The sequence below is a fragment of the Squalius cephalus genome (genome assembly GCF_949319135.1).
Source record: "Squalius cephalus genome assembly, chromosome: 14".
Lineage (NCBI taxonomy): Eukaryota > Metazoa > Chordata > Actinopteri > Cypriniformes > Leuciscidae > Squalius > Squalius cephalus.
Genome location: NC_137135.1, coordinates 4,207,266 through 4,221,038, shown reverse-complemented (window position 1 = coordinate 4,221,038; position 13,773 = coordinate 4,207,266). Strand labels below are relative to the sequence as shown.

Here is a 13,773-nt window from a genome sequence, read left to right as displayed (position 1 = left end):
TATAAATATAATAAAACTAAAGACGTTTTGGAGATATGAAGGATGCAATACTACTCTATAGGTACTCAAGATTAACAGGAGATTGAGTGAAAATGAGCAATTCACCCCCCCTTTAATTGCAGAATGAATCGGAGTTGGAATCAAAAGGTGAGTAATCACAACACAGAGAATCAGAATAGGCTTAGCTGAAATGTAACAGTCTTTCTCTCTTTCTTTCTTGCAGATGATGATGATGATTGAAGATCGATGAAGACGGTTGGCAGACTGATGGAAGGCGATAGCGTCTCAGGTAAGTAAACAGGTAAGTGTACCGAGAGTCTGTGTGTCATGAATTGACGTGTATTGACGAGACCAGACAATGACTGAAGGGTGAGTGCTGAATATAAAGGGTGAGACTGATGAGGGGGTGCAGGTGATGCTGATGATTGAGAGAGTGAGTGCAGGTGTGCGCCACGGAGGATTCTGGGGAGTGTAGTGCACACACACAGGTGAAGGCAGATGAAGGCAGAAGAACGTGACCGTGACAATTTCCAGAGAGGCGAAGTAGTTCTTTATGCAATGATAAAAACAATCCAAAAAAGCAAATAGTTTAAGTTGTCATATAACAGCCCCAGATCCTCCCAGGGATAAACTACAGTGTGTACTGAAGCTTCAGACCCTCACAGAGACGAGAGGAGGAGTTACAGACCAGATGAGCCTCGGGGGAGATAATGTCGCAGTAAAGCTAGTCTGCTAACGCCTTTCCAGAGTACATCCAGAGTTTATACTAAATTCATTTAAAAGCATAACCTTAAAAGTTTAAATCAAATCTTTAAATCTTTATTAAAATCATATCTTCTTCGAAGACTTATGTATTATTTTACCAAACAGCGTCTGCCCAAAAACTTGAGATCTTAGATCTTTTGTCCAAACAATAACACGTTGTCAAAGTTTGTCTCAATGTTTTTAGGAAATCCGAGGACTTCACATTACTCTTATTTAGACTAAGTTGTATCATTTGGAAAATCAAAGTAAAAATCACACATCGTCTTAATTCAAAGTTTAAGATCGTATAAGATAATTTTTACTTGTATCTCCTGAACTATCCTTCATCAGTGTGGAAACACATGGGGTGAAACCCTTTACATTTTACCCTTTAAATATATGTAGAAGTTTTAAATGTTAGCATTAGCTGATGGTGACCGCATGAACAGACTCTGGGGAGAGCTATAGCAGGAAGCATGCCCTTTGACCTCCTCGATTTTGTAGGTTTTTTTGTTAAAGATTTCTCCCATCTACTCGCTTTTTCAAATGCTTGTTGCATCTGCGGTAGCCGTTATGCGTCAAGAATCTATAGTAGTAGTAGCCTTTATTGTCACTAGTCACAAGTACCAGCGAAATTAGCCATCAACCTGTCCATACAAAACATACATACAATATGACAAGGGGGTAGACAGGACAGGAAGACAGAGCATTGAGGAAAAAAATTACAGCATTACATGAGGAGAGGTGAGGAGAAAAAAAAAGGCAACCCCCAGACTATGCTCCTGTAAGGAGTACAGTTTGGGAACAGTAAAAAACACCTCAGCAACATTTGCACATAATCAGTACACAACATGAACACACAAGACTTGCAACAGGGGAGGAGAGTGGGGGATGGAGGTAACCCAGCACAGGCAAGCAGCCATCCGGTCCTGCAGCCATTCTGGGCGCTGGTCACAGACCCGCCTGTCAGACTGGTGGTACAAAGCGTCGAAGGCGAGGGATTGGGGGTGGGGGGGTGATTGCATATCTGTATATATGTAAGAGTTCGTGTATGTGTAGGCCTGGAGAGTCGCTACGCCTGGCATCCTAATCTAGGTGCCTCAGTCCGCAGGATGTCATAGCGATACACAGCAGTTGCCATGGAGACAACCTTGGTCAGGTCCCAGACAGAGTCAACAATCAGCAGGTGTCAGTGGGGAGTGGGGGAAGGAACGCAAGAGCGTCTTGCTGCAGTGCTCATCCGGAGGAGTTGTTGTTGCAGCAGCAGCCTCGGCCAAGGCCACTGCTGATAGAGGGGGGCCGAAAGCAGATAAGATTGGGGTTGTTTGGTCTCTGGACGAGTAGCCGCATTCCAATTTACACAGCTCCTGGTCCATCTTGGTCTCCGAGACGATCCACTTTCCTTTCCAAAGCTGTGAGCTTCTCCATGATGTTATCCATATAGTGGTTCAAATTCACAGTCTGAGTGCTGACAGCTCTGCCCACTGCTTCAATCATCACGGGCAGCCTTGTGGGGTTTTGGACAGCTGTCACCGTCTTCTTAATTCCTCGATAACCCAGGGCAATGCCTAATCCAAACAGCAGAAAACCTGTTATCATGGTTCCGAATAGGTAGATATCTTCAATGTCCTCCACGGAAAGAGCCGCCAGACACACGACCCGCCACCTCTCCCACGCGTCCATCGTGTAGCCAGCTGCGAACGTCCCGGCAGGGCAGTTAGGTTCCCCCGAACCCAAGCTTCTCGTCGAGAAGATGGTGTCAATTGCGTTGAGAGACCAGTTGATCAAATCCATAATTTCTTAGTTTGTAGAGCAGTGTAGAGAGAGTCTCTCAAAGTACATACAAGACAGTAGACGAGACGAGAGCAGCAAAGCAGGGGAGATAAGGGACAGGAGGGGAAGAAAATGCGACCGCCTTCGTTGAGAGCCAAAGAGAAACTATGACAACGTGTCTTCCGATAGCACATCATCGAGTTTAATTGTACATGTTCTACCGTTATGCCGCCTATATAATGATTCACACAACCAAGCTTGTCATTTAGACCGTAACTTTGACTTACCCGTCGAGAAGAAAGTAAACAACTTCCATTTCAAAGTCTTTCTCCTTCATAGCTCTTTCCACCTGGGAAAAGCTATCCCGATATTTATTTACATACCAATAAATTAAATTTGAGCTTTTTCGCGGCGAAAATTCCTTCTCCTGTGGCTCGGCATAAGTATGATCCTGCATTATATTGTCCCGTGCAGTGTAGCCTTTCAAATGTGCCGTGGGAAGTATCAACGCCTCCCATATGGTCTAGCGGTTAGGATTCCTGGTTTTCATCCAGGCGGCCCGGGTTCGACTCCCGGTATGGGAAGACATTTTTTTTTGTATTGCCAACAAAATTCAAGTTATTCAGGTTCATCAATAATCATTTTTAGTTATTCATAGTCTTAGAGGCCTACACGAACTGCAGAAACAAGCAGAAGATATGTAAAAACTCATAAATGCTGTTTCAGTACTGAATCATTTTCACAAATACAATTATATTGAATTCAGAAAATTTCACTATGGAATATTTACTTTATCTATCCTAATTTCAATTTAGTACATCATCATTTCTACTTTTCATCTCATAATTATGACGCATAGTTACTTTTTAATTCAAAATTACAATTTTTGTCAATTAGGCCTTTTTTAATGTAAAACGTTTTTAAGTCATAATTTGGTTGTTGACTATAGTAGTGTTGATGATGAAACGTGTTGAGTTAGGCTAGTGCTTTTTGTACCTCTCTGGTATTATAGTGTTTCAAGATGGAACGTGTTGAGTTAGGCTAGTGCTTTTTGTACCTCTCTGGTATTATAGTGTTTCAAGATGATGACTCAGGCGTAGTACAACCACGCAACGAGAAATTTAATATTGGTGTAATCTTTGCGAGGTCTCACTCACAACACACAACTCTGTGTTGGGTGATCCAGGCCTTTACTAAATAATTATGGAAGTCATTGTACTGTAATTGTAATTTTATTGATTAATATTATGGCTTCATGTTGATTTAAAGTTTTTAATTGTTATTAACCAATACCTACTAACATCCAGCACAAAATGAAAGAGAATTAAAAATGGAATGTTCACAATCTACACTATACAGTTAGATATTCTCCTAATTGGTATCTTTGGCTGTATCTTTGGGTGTATTTTGTCACACCATAGTGATGCAAAGTTCCACACACCCTATGGACTAACTTTAAAAAACAAAACAAAAAAATAATCATACATAAATATATAAATATATATAACATACACAAATCATTTCTTAACTAAGCAACCGTTTCTTAAATTATCAGACACTCACCGCACTGATGTTAACATCACCATACATTGTGTTTTCTACCATGATTGTAGTAACTATTGTCCCACCATTCTTCTGGGCAACTGCTAAGTTAAGCTGATTAGGGTTCTGAATTAATGGCTGTCTGAATGATGTAGAATTATTATGCTGTCGTTGTGGAAGGTTGTTTGGCTGTTGATTTGTCATGTTTCCAGAATGTGTTTGAACGCTCAGCATTTGAACGTCACCATCTGTTAAAAAAATTAACAATTAAATACAAAACCAAAACCATGTAAACATTATAGTAAAGCTTATTGAAGATTGAGAAACATATTGACTACTAACAAATTAAATTATAAATCTTTTCCTACGTTTGATATTCTTTTTTCTAATTTTTTTCACTATGGACTTGATCCTTTTTAATGCTGTTTTCTCTCCATATTTATTCTGTAGTTCCTCTACTGTGTCTTCCAACCTCCCTGTTGTTCTTCTCCAGCTGTGTTAACCAAAGACAAACAGTTCGAAGAATAAAATGTATGTACAATAGCAAAAATAAAGTTGGTCATTAGTTGTTAGGGTTAGATACACCTGCAGACACATTCATACACCCGTTCGCCTGTTCATTTAGCATACACCAGAGTTCAAACATTCACTTTTTCAAAGGCCGAATGATTACGTGGTCAAAATTTATCTTTTTAACATAAGAGTTAAAAAATGTACACGAGTCACGACGCATTGCATTATGCACCTGACCTGCCGGCTGATGAAGTATTTATTACATCAAGAAAACATGAATACAACACACTGCACTTGTGCCATTACCACACACACACTGCACTTAGTACATTAATTGTACTATTACCAGTTCCATATTATCTTTATGAAAAAATAAGACAATAAATGATTTTATTTTTAAATTTGACTGCATTCTTGTGCATTTCTAAATGTTTACTTTTTGATTTATGAATTATAACAGACTGATGGGGAAAAACATTATTTTGCTGTTACTTTTAAAAAAAATTGTTTTATTATTATTCAACAATTTCTTTCTTTTTGTTAGTTTTTATTAGTTGTAATTTTATATAAACATTTAACTTTTAAATAAAGGTTTTACAACAACATCACCATCTTCTGTCATATTTGGGCCTCCATGCTCATCTATTTACAGTATATGATATTGGTGAAGGGGCCCACATGAATATTTTTTAGGGGGCCCCGAATTCTCTAGCTACGGCCCTGTTCACAGGAGCCGCTGAGAGCGAGATCCAGCTGATAACGGTCAAAGTGCGAGATAAGGTGCAAGTAGCTAAACTAAACATTTCATATTTGACAGAATACAACAACAAAAATAATCAGGCAAACTAATCAACTTTTTTCTAATTTCACCATTTTGAACTTAAAATAGGCCTATATAATACATGTGAGAGGAGAAAGAAACACATAACAGCCATTTTCATCATATTAGGCATAAGATTAATAATGAATGTGTACAATTTAATAAACATATTTACCTAACATCCATAGCCTTCAGTAAATTAATGCTAGACAAAAAAAAAGGCTTAAAAGTGTGGGGCTCAAACATGTCATTTGGAACTCTTCTATAGTTATTATCAAAAAATATGTTGATAATGATTAAAAACTTCAGTGCCCTTCGAAGGCACCATTTTAGATAGTTTGGCATACGTGGGATTGTGTGTCCATAAGCTAGTGAGAGAGAGCGTCTGGTGCTCAGAAATACATTCTACAATGATATAAAAAAAGTTTTCAGTAAATGCCTATTTTTTATTCTATTCTTTAATCCACACATAAAATAGTTCACTGCGTCACTCCCACACACTGACGCATCACATCGTGCGTGCATAATATCACCTGCTCAAGTATTTCTTGATGAGTTTCTTCTATATTAAACAGCGAATCTTCTCAGTCAGATCGTCGCAAGATCTCAGGAATCCTCTCACACTGCTCGTGTTCACGCACTCCATCGCTGCACTTGTGTGGGGGTGTGTGTGACTGAACGATTCAAACTTCCATAAAGCGCGCCAAAACAGCAGCGCGGAGATGTGACGTCACGTGTCAAGCGGGCGCTCGTGAAAAGCACATCTTTGCATTTCTTCTGAAACACCCTGTTTTGAAATAGTTTAACAATTTTTAACAGCATCAGCGTAACACTTATGGAATTGCCGGGTGTGATTGTAATGTTTTGTATGGCGTTTTCTTTACACTTTCCCCCGGATATCTGTTCCCTACAGTTAGCTGTAATGTTAGTGAACTCTAGGTCTTTTCTTTGTTCATATACGACGGTATTCACATGAATTGGCTTGATTTGTATCTTGATTTGATAAAATGATGGTTTAAACCATCATCCTCACGCGAGACATTTACATTATATTATTATACCATTCTAGTTTTAAATAGCGCTAAAATTTATATTTTATATTTAACCCTTTATGCGGATATAGAATGCAGCACAAGGTTCTCTGGTTCTATGTTTTTGAAAAATTGGTTACATTGTTTTTATTCTTCAAGTTAAATGTAAATTTGCAAATCCAAAATCTGTTATTACTTGGATGATGAATATCTTCACTTTATGATAGGAAAGTACGGACAGCGCCTTTGACCAATCCTCTACATATGGGGCACTTGCGCAGAGAAGGCGCACATTATTTGCACACAACTAGGTGGCCGCAGGGGATGAAGACAATGTTCACTTCCTTATCCATGCAAACTTTGCATGTGCGCTCCTCTTGAAGTCTTCTTAACTGTTCCTCCATAGGCAAGTCTGAAAGATCTTGACTCGGAGATGCAGCTCCATTTGTCTGGGCCATCAGTTCTCTCAGCAGGCAGACATCATTCTTCTTGATCCAGTTGCGGAAGACCTCTGCTGCTGCATTTCCTTTCGACAGGACTAACTGAATGAGCTGCCCTGTCTGCTGCTTGACCGTAGCGCAGTTATGAATAATGTCATACTCTTTCTGTGAGATGACGTTCTCCTCTAGAAGATGGTCCATTAAGCTCTGTACACTTTTTAGGTGCTATGACACGACAAGATGATGTTTCTTAAGAAAAGTAAAACCATCTAATGCCATTTCCTCTGCACTTAGTAAATCAGACACCAACTCTTGAACGGTTTTGTAATTTTCTCCACTTGCGAGAATTTTGCTCTGAACGGTTTGCTTCACCAGGCCACGCTCAAATCCCATCTCTAAAGCAGACTTCACCACTGCATCTTCTGAACAGTCTTCTCCAGAACCCACAGGTGGATCAACACATTCTCTTGAGTCGCTGTCTCCATTAGTCAATAGCGGTTCAAATAGTCTTGGAAATCTTGCTTGAATCTGATGAACAAACACTTGGCCCTTTTTTTTGCAACAGGTATTCACATCTTGGAAACCACTTGGCATGTTCTACCCCTGGATCATCACCAGACTCCCAACATCTGAGTCCAGCATCACAACAAAAGCACTTCACGTCATCATTACGACCAACATAGTAAAAACCAGCCTTAGCCAATTGGTCTGGTCGAACAGTTATTCTTGAGGGCCAGTTGACAAATGTGAGCAACCTTTCTTCACACTGTTGCATTGCCGAGTTAGATACATTGGAAAGGTTAGATAAAGGTACATTATCTGCACGGTTACCTCGAACGAAGCGGCAGTTGGGGTAATGCCTCTGGTGCTCTAATACTGCCCGATCTCCTGGTTCCCAGTTGCTAAGCTGGCCTCCACAACTGAAGCAAGCCACTCTTTCTCCCTGGCCAAGGTAGAAGAAACCACTTTTGGCAAGCTCGGCCGGAGTTACTGTAGAAAGAGTCCAATTCTGAAAGGTGTCAAGGCGTTCCTGTTCCCGACGCATGCCAAGATTGTGACAAGAAGGTCGCTGGTGAGACATATCCTGGTGAGACATATCCAGGTTTAGGTAACCCACCCGCTCCTCCGTTTGGCCTGAAACGGATGCCGTGGCGTTACGGGTGTCGCAGGGGCGGAAAGCTCTATGTTGCGAAGCGGGAAAAAGGCACTTTTGATGAAGGCTCTGGATGAAGACAAAAAAAATGGGGCCACAGGGCGTGTCCACTCTGGAATGGAAATACAGTAATGCAGAAAACAAATATTTAAATATTTAATCTTTTAAATCATGTATACCATTTTATGAGCATTAACACAACAGTCATTTTTGTAATTTTTTATTTCAACATTCATACATTGAAGTAGTGAAGAAATTTGAGTGAAAGACATTTACAGATGGTCTAACCAGAATAGAAAATCTCTGCAGGCTATCATGTTTTGCTCCAGGGTATAGTTGACCAGACTTTCAACTAATTTACCAACGTCAGTTTTTGCATTTTTTGACACCAGTGACACACAGAGATCCGTTACAAATGTCCATATAGCGAGTATTTTGTATTTTCAAATTCGTCACAACATGCACGCAACACATCCAGAACTTTTCTGAGGATTACGCCGTTCGGCTCTTTGGTGTTAAAAAACATGGGCGTTACATCAGGCCATGGCTTTGTCAAGCCTCTTACAACATCCATTTAATTTTTGAGATTGGTCACGCGCTTGGTATCCTGCGCACAATCTTTTTTCATATAACACGCAGCGTCGATGATCGTGTGCATCAAGCCAACCATTTGGCCCCTAAAATAATCTTTAAACATACAGTCTAGCATATCTCTCAAACGACACTCTTTGCCCGTGGCGCACTCACACACCGGATGATAATTGTACCCCGTATCGCCAGAACTCAACGGGGAGTCGTTCTCCATCAGGTTTTGCGTTGCCATTTTTTCAACTTTTTGAATTTTTTTCCAACTTTTCGTTCCTGGAATGTTCCTCGAATCTCCTGAGTGAGTCATTGTGGCACAATCGTGCCTTGTGCGTTAATGCTCGGAAGTTTGTGTTTTCGGGTCAGAAACGTAGTTTGGGTCAGATTCAGGCAAACAGGACTTTCATGTAATGGACAGGAATAAAGATCTGAGTGACTTTGACAAGGGCCAGATTGTTAATGCAAGGTGACTGGGTCAGAGTATCTCTGAAACTCAAGGCTTGTGTGTCGCTCCCGGTCAGCAGTGGTGAGGATTTACCAACAGTGTCCGAGGAGGGACGAACACACACCGGCGACAAGGTGTTGGACACCCAAGACTCATCGATGGACGAGGGCAATGAAGGCTATCCCGTCTGGTCCGAGCCAACAGAAGGTCTAGTGTGGCATAAGTCACACACAACTTTAATTATGTTATGGGAAGAAGAAGTTTTATTTATATAGCGCCTTTCCATAGCTCAAGGTCGCTTTACATGAGAGGATTGTGTCACAACACACAGTGCATCACATTCTGCTGCGTATGGGGCCAAACACCAATCAGAGTGCCTATGATCACCCCTGTCCACCTTCAACGATAATTGAGACAATATATTGTTACACCCCTACAAAATAATGCATACTAAATGCATGATATACATGATGTATTATAAGGATAATGACAGCAAATGTTTTTTATTAGCTGTAATAAATTGTCATTTGATCTGTTTATTATTTTGCTATGAAATGTAAAAAAAAAAAAAAAAGAAAAAAAAAAGTTTATGGTTTATTTGAGGACTTTTTTGCCTTATTTATTGCCTTTTCCCCTATCACATTAATAATCATAAATTAGATGTAATTCGAAAACTGAAAACTGTTTTGAAAATTGACATTGTGTAACACTAAACTTAAACTTGTATATTTATTTTTACACTCCTTTTGAAGCTCTTTTTTTTTTAACATCTTGGGAAATATGAATTTCTGTTACAGAACAGGACATTGATTCATACATGTCCACCGTACAGACACCAGGACTCACAGCATGTTCATCACACAACAAGTGGAATTATAGATCAATATTCCTATAACATATTAGATATTATTATGAAAATATTGCCAATTATTACTCCCATTATTACACTTTTTTCATTACATGTTTCCCCAAGAACACATTAATATGCAAATTAAATAGTGCATAGATATGTTAAATTTAATGGGACTACACATTTATGGCCATTTTACCCAAATATTGTATGAAGTAAAATGGTGTATCATTTCATTCTATTATATCTTTTATTACATAGTTGAGAATCATCTTTATTCAAAGTTTGTTTAAATAATCCAGAAACATAAAAACTCCCAAAATAAAATAAACATAAATTATATATATATATATATATATATATATATATATATATATATATATATATATATTAGGGCTGTCAAAGTTAGCGCGTTAATAACGCGTTAACGCAAAATCATATTAACGGCACTATTTTTTTAACGTGCGATTAACGCAGCGCGTATTTTCTGTTTGACCCGTGGCCCAACCCCTAGTTGGAGAAATGGAGATACACAGTGTTGCTAACTTAGCGACATTGCAGACCCCTTTAGCGATTTTTTCCCTTCAACAAAGCGCCCAAACCTTATTTAGTTTCTGAGAATCTACCGGTACCGCCGGTACTGCTCTCTCAGCACGCGCGCGCGCGCACCTCTCTCTCTCTCTCGCTCGCTCTCTCTCTCTCTCTCTCTCTCTGCGTCTCGCGCGGAGGAGCAGCGCTTTAACTCAGTTAAGCACAGATATTATGTTGCTTCTCTATTTTTACAAGTATAGCCGAAATCAGAGCACAGATATTGTCTTTATCTTATGTGAATTTGATTTCATCAGACGACGGCTCGATTATCAGAATTTTTGTGCAGATTAACTTAACATCTTGGAAGGGAGAGCTGGTTATGTCTTAATGGGTCGCGTTTCAGTCACCATTTCAAATTCATTCCGTTGTTTGACAACAGAAACAGTAAAATATACCAATGAAAACAGTTTTATTGAGAATTTAGCTTCATCAAAATGGGCACAGAGAGAGACAAACTACAATGTAATAGGCTAATAAATAATAAATGTACATTTAGCATTTTCAGAAGAGCTGCCCTGTCATGCAAAAATCTAAACATGTTTGTGTTAGTAAATTGCTCAGTGCAAAGAAAGAGAAGTAATGGTAACCTGCCATTTTTTTGTTCTTTCTACATGTCTAATAGACATGAACAAGTTCTTTGAAAAACATCTGTGACCTTTGAAACATCTCATCCTTATGCTCTATATTGACTATGGTTTCAATAATAAACATACATTTGCATAAAGCATCTATATTTATCCATGCCCACGTTGATTAGAGTATTACAAACTTGAAAAGTATTAATTTAAGGTACATTTAGAACAATTAAAAAAATGTGCGATTAAATGCGATTAATCGCGAGTTAACTCATGACAATATGCGATTAATCGCGATTAAAAAAATTAATCGATTGACAGCCCTAATATATATATATATAAAAAATAAACATAAAAATTAATATTGAATGTCATTAATATTGAATGTCATTAATGTATATATTTTAAACAACTGAGTCCTGGTGTCCTGGAGTCCTTGAAGACAGCATGAGATATGAATAAAATATCTTGTTTAAAAATGTTAAAATAAAAATGTTTTTATGCTCTAAACAATGTAATGACATGTAAAAATACTAAATTCAAAATATCTTTTTTTCTGGGTCTCAGGAGGATATGACAGAAGTCTGACAGGACATCTATAAAACATTTTTAACGAGTTTCAGGAGCATAATGAAGGGCAGTGTAATCTCACATGAACGGAAGATGGCGACAAAACATCATGAAAACACAGTCAGCTGTGGAGCGTCAATAATCTCTGAACGTAGAATATTTAACACACACACACAAACACACACACACACACACACCCTCTTGTTGACTCCTTTACCTGTTTATATTTGGTGTTAATTTATGAAAAAAAATGACAGGAATGATCGAGAACTTGGAGCAGAAATACCAACATTTGTACCAGATGTAAGTTTATACTGTTTATGCTAATTCACTTACGATCTATAATATCTAATTATTTTCTAGTTGCCAATTTACTCAAGTATTTTTATGAAGTATATAATGGCTTAGAATATCAAATTATGAACAAATATAATTTTCCCGCCAAACATTTAGCAGTTTGTAACATACTGTACATGCTACAACAGAGATGCTAGTTTGACATATAGCTATATTGTTTGTTTAAGCCTTGATACAGATCATAGCAATAACATCTGGGAATAAATGTAGCAAATCAAACCTGATGAGAAGTGTCCTCACTTCATTATAGTCCTGCGTGAAATCGAATTAAAAGTCATTAACATACATTATCATCATTACATCATTAACCCAAAAATGAAAAGATGCCATCATTTATTTACTCACCTTCATGTTGTTTCAAACCTGTATGAGTTTCTGTCTTCTGCTGAACACAAAAGAAGATATTTTAAAGAATATGGGTATTCAGACAGTTATTGACTTCCATAGTAGGACAGATACTATGGAAGTCAATGGTGTCCATCAACTGTCGGTTTACCAATATTCTTGTTCTTGTTTAGCAAAAGATTCATACAGGTTTGAAACAACTTGAGGGTGAGTAAATGATGACAGAAATGTCATTTTTGAGTGACCTGTCCTGATTAAAGTCAATGTGACGTTCCAACAATGGAACAATCCAACAGAGCTGATGGAGCTGTCCACGCCAGCTCTGTGGACGATCCCGCTGAGGAGCGATTTCCTCACACAGGCAAACACGACAATCTGGCACCCCCGTCCCAACTTGTGGACCCTCCATGCATGGCCCCTCAACGGGTACCCCAGGACCTCCCAGAGGGAGTCCGAAATACCATAATGGAGGCTAGAGCTCCGTCCACTAGACGCCTCTACCACCTCAAATGGTCAGTGTTCTCCAGCTGGTGTCTGGCTAGGAACATAGACCCAACATAACTGTGAAGTACCAACGGTACTTACATTTCTTTTAGAGCTTTTGGACGCGGGTCGCTCCCCCTCCACGCTCAAAGTGTAAGTGGCAGCTATTGCAGCTTTTCACTTACCGGTGGCTTGCTCCTCTCTGGGGAAAAGCGACCTGATTATTCGCTTCCTAAAAGGAGTCAGAAGGCTTAACCCCCTGAGGTCGGCTATCGCGCCGGCGTGATAGGCTCGTTTTTTTCCGTATGAGTGCAAAAAAATAATAAAATAAAAATATTAATTTTTATCTTATATGCTTGTGTTATACATCAATCTATCCTGTTAAGTGTGTACTATTTTTGTGTACACTCACAATAAAAACAAAGTGTTGTGCTTTTCGCCAAATAAAGAAAAATAAACACGAAGCGAGTTCTGCCTTCTCTCTCTCCGTGTAGTCCAGTCTGAAACGCGTCCGAAAATGAATCATAACTCAGCGAATACTTCTCACACAGGCACGTGAGATATGTCTTTATGAAGCTTGAAATCTCCTCTTTTAAATGAAGTAATTTATAGAAAAAAACAAATGTTTTCAACTCACGTAATCCGTTTGAAAGCAAGGAGAGGTACCGTTTTTCCTTCTGCCTCATTATCTCTATAATAAGCTGCGGCCGCCCCGCCCCCGGCGTGATTCACATGTAAATAGTTAGGTGATCTAGTATGCATCGCATACGCCCCTCGATCAATGCCATAAAAAGTTTCTTCATCAGACTTACTGATAGTTCATCGCGTTTTGAGTATGACACGCTTCTCCGGTAATAAAGATGCCCTTCAGATGATTCTGGACAGCGAGGAAGAATGCACCTTTTCCTCAGAGGAAGATTGTAACTCAGACGACGAACGGCAGCATATTGAAGAGC

The 13,773-nt window shown here is 39.0% G+C and overlaps 1 pseudogene across 1 annotated transcript; it reads right to left on the bottom strand.

Annotated features, from left to right (window-relative positions):
• Window positions 1-6,555: 6,555 nt before the first annotated feature.
• LOC307170909 (baculoviral IAP repeat-containing protein 2-like) lies at window positions 6,556-7,959 on the bottom strand (annotated as a pseudogene). Its single transcript has one exon. The product of its transcript is annotated as a baculoviral IAP repeat-containing protein 2-like (transcript).
• Window positions 7,960-13,773: the final 5,814 nt, after the last annotated feature.